Below are 4158 nucleotides of genomic sequence, written 5' to 3' on the forward strand. Positions count from 1 at the left end.
CAATTGAGGAGCATGAATCCTTGGAGATTCAAGGATGAGTACAAGCATAAGCCACCTTGATAAGAAGCTTCTCAAAAATGTCCAACTTAAGGACTTAAACTAAAAGTGCTAGGTGGGAGACACCCCACCATGGTAAACTCTTTCCAATCTTTTACATTTACTTAATAAGTGATTTGAGTTACCATTGTAGGTAGATGTTTCATACAATTTGTTTGTACAACTTAATTGCTAGCTTAGTCACATGCATGTTGTGTTTAGTAGTAGATGAATAATGTCAAAATTGCCCTTTTGTGAATTGCATGATGGTTGAGTGAATAAGAGCTGTGAACACTAAGGGGAGCACCCAGCAATTTGTTTTTCTAAAAAAAAAAAAAAAAAAAAAAGAGAGAAGGGAGTGGACGCGAGCGCACCATTCACGCGCACGCGTCCTTGTGTGGATGCACCACGAGCCAACATTCCCGAGAGTTGGGCCTCCCTTGGGAAAATATTACGCCTTGAGCCCAACACTATCCACGCGGACGCGCACACCGTGCGTGCGCGCCGGTTTTAAGAACATGACCGTTCACGCGGACGCGCACATGCCGCATCCGCGCCGATTCGCTGCTGCAGATTTTTGAGCCAAACCCCAGAGAGTTGAGCCGGCTCTGGGCTAGCTTTAGGCCCGAGGCCCAACTCGGTCTGCGTGAGCGCGCACATCGCGCCATCGCGCCATCTCATACCATAGCAATGTACGCGCACGCGCACTTGGCGCGCTCGCGTCCATGCGTACTGACACCAATCTAGGCCAAGGACCCGAGAGTTGGGCGTGCCTCGAGCCCACTCTAAGCCTCAAGCCCAATCTATTACACGCGTGCGCGCACTGTACGCGCACGCGCCCATACCTCTTCTGCCATGCACGCCAGAGCGCAATGCACGCGCACGCGTGGATCTCCAACTCTTCTCACTTCGCGCGAACGCGCGTATGCCGCGTGCGCGCCGATCTGATGGCGCAATTTCCGGGCCATTCTCCAGAGAGTTAGGCCCGCTTTGGGCCAACTCTATGCCTATAGCCCAACCTCATGCACGCGTAAGCGCAATGTACGCGCACGCGTACCGTCCTATATTTCTCATCCACGTCTAAGCGCAGTGTACGCGCACGCGTAGGTCGCAAGTTTTCTTCATAGACGCGGACGCGCAAGGGGCGCGCGCGCGTCGATTCAAAACTTGGTATAACCCTAATGCGCGACGCATCCTGCGCAGTCGCGCACTCACCCCCTCAACCCCCATCATCTTCTTCCTTCTCTCAACCTCCAACGCCCGCCACAGCAGCGCCATTAACCACCACCGTGACCACCACTGTTCACCCACAACCCTCTTTCTCCCATTCTCTCACTCCCTCCCTCCTCTTCACCAACTCAGTCTCATCTCTCTCTTCCTCTGTCCCACCGCCACCACCTCATCTTCGCCGCCGGCAGCCATCTCACTCTCTCTCCTCCCGCTCTGTCCCCTCTCACTCTCTCTCTCTCTCTCATTCATTCCCTCGGTTCCTCACTCCTCCGGCAGAACCACCATTCACCGCCGCTGCTCGTCTTTCCCGCCACCGTTCACGGCGGCGCTGTTCTTGGCTGCATTTCTCTTCCATTTTCCCTTCCGTCACTGACCCCCCTGCTCCCAGGTTCCTGCTCCGTTTATGCATTTTCTCTGTTTTCTTTTGTTGCTCATGTATGTTAGTTCAATTGTATGTTAGTTAGTTTAAATTCGAATTTTGCATGTTAGGTTAGTTAGAAATAACTGCGGTTAGGTAGCTAGGGCTGGATAGAGGATTCTAGGCCTGATAAGTGCTCCGTTCGTGCTTCATTTGCTGTTTGATGTTTGGATGTTGTATGCTAATTTTGGACTATTTTTGTGCATTTCATGCTGCCTGAGTCATATACCAGTGGTGATGTACTCACTTGATGTTGTTTTATATGCTTATTGTGGTGATTTGCTATCCGGGAACATCCAATTTTAAGCCGGAATGCTGCCCAATTTTCGAGAAGATTGGTTTCATTTTTATCTTATTTCAAATAGTGGGCAACATTCCGCTTCTCTTTGACTTTCTGGATTTGCATATTCTTTGTGAACATGAACCACAACTTTTCCGTTCACTATGCATAAATTTCATCATATTACTAATCCATTTTCCTTAACCTACTAATGTCTCCAACTATCTAACTCCTGCTCACTTTAACCCTCTTTGACAATTCTTTCAAAACTATGATGACATTATTGCATTTTGGATATGAGTTGTTACCTTTCATGACACTTGCTTTCTTGGTTTATTTGTTCACTTTTACGCATTCCTTGCAACATCATGGTTGTTTCTTTTTGTCAATTGTATCCTGAACATGCTTTATTTGTTAAATGCTAAATGTCTTATATATTCTATCACTTTTTTTTTTTCAGGATGACTGACAAAGGCAAAGCCATAGCCACTACCTCTAAAAAGAGAAAACACTCTACTCCCTCCATTCCTTCCACCTATAAGAATTATGCCAAGAACCCCTTAAATGATGTGGACAAAGAGAATCAACAGTTGCCTTCCACCAATCCTGAAAAATTCCCTAATCTCTATTGTGAGCTCCGATTTTCTAAATATCGGACTACAAAGCTCAACATTGAGAAGAAGCTACTTCTCCCGATGGATGTGAGACGTTCTATTTCCGGTCAGATCATCGATTTGGGTATTGACTTTGTTGACCGGGATTTAGGGGATATTAATGTGTCTTGGGTGAAGGAATTTTACTGCAACTTCTTCCGTCCGACATTAGATTCGGTTCAGGTGAGGGGTAGGGAGATTATGATCACTGAGACTGCCATTGAGGAGGCACTACAGTGCCGGCATGTTCCGGATGAGTTGTGTGCCCATCAGCAGGCTGAGTTAGCCATACACAGTATGACCTTCGATTATGAGGCACTCAAGACTGTTATTGGGATACCAGAGGCTACTTGGGTTATGGATGCCAACAACACCAAGCCGAAGGGGATGTTGTTTACTCACTTGACTAGGGAGGCCAAGACTTGGCAGATGATCTTTGCTTGCTATGTCCTTCCCACCACCCACTTCTCTGAGATTCCTATGGAGATGCTTCTACTGATTGGGTGTGTCATGGAGGGGAAGGAAGTCTCTTTCCCTAGGTTGATCAGACAGTGTATGTGGCGGGCGCATATTCGTGGCCTACTCCCATTTCCTACTTTGATCACGAGTATGGCGGCCCTAGCTGAGGTTCCGTGGTTGGATGATGATGTGCGACCACCACCCCCTGATGTTGATGACAGGGAGGTTACTATCCCCTGGGGTGGTTGGGTGCACGAGAAGCCACTTGCTCGGCGCCGATCTCGGGCTAGAGCTGCCATTGGGACACCTTCACCTTCAGCCCCTACGGCCGCCCCATCATCCTCTACAGCAGCAGCTCCTTCATCATCTACAGATCCTCCAGCTGTCCCTGAGCCTACTTACCTCCTGGTCCAGCGCCTTTTCCGGTTCTTAGAGCGTGAGAGACGCCATGTTAGACGCCGTTTAGACAGGATGGACCAGGCACTGACTTCTTTGGGCGCTGAGCTACCTCTGCTCCCCGATTCTCCGGCCTCCGATGAGCAGGATCATCAGGAGGAGGAGGCAGAGGCGCCAGTTCAGCAGGACTCCCCTACCACTACAGAGCCACTAGAGATTCATGAGGAGCCGGTCCCACAGCCCGAGCCAGCACCTATCGTTGTACCTCCCACTGATCCTCCGGTTTAGCATCGAGGACGATGCTTGGTTTTAAGTGTGGGGAGGGCACCGGTAGCACTATTTGGGAACCGGTGAACTTTTTCAGCCTAGTTATCCTATTTTGCACATTTTGTATATATTTGGATGCATTTTTAGTTGCTTTGGGATACTTTTATTGCTTATTTTGGACTTTAGTTATTTTGATGCTTTTGGATATTTTAGATGTTTTGGATGATAGATTCCATACTTTTAGTTGGATTCTTCTTTATACATTTTGTTTATCTTTGTTTTTAGTTTGTAGTTGTGATTAGAAATCATACTTTGAATTGCAAATACTTAGTCACCCTTTTTGCATAATATATTGGTTTTAAGTGAAAAAGGAAAGGGTGAACTAAGAAATTTTTAAACTTTTCAATCACAACAATGCT

The sequence above is a fragment of the Arachis stenosperma genome, unplaced genomic scaffold (genome assembly GCF_014773155.1).
Source record: "Arachis stenosperma cultivar V10309 unplaced genomic scaffold, arast.V10309.gnm1.PFL2 arast.V10309.gnm1.Scaffold_1734, whole genome shotgun sequence".
Classification (NCBI taxonomy): domain Eukaryota; kingdom Viridiplantae; phylum Streptophyta; class Magnoliopsida; order Fabales; family Fabaceae; genus Arachis; species Arachis stenosperma.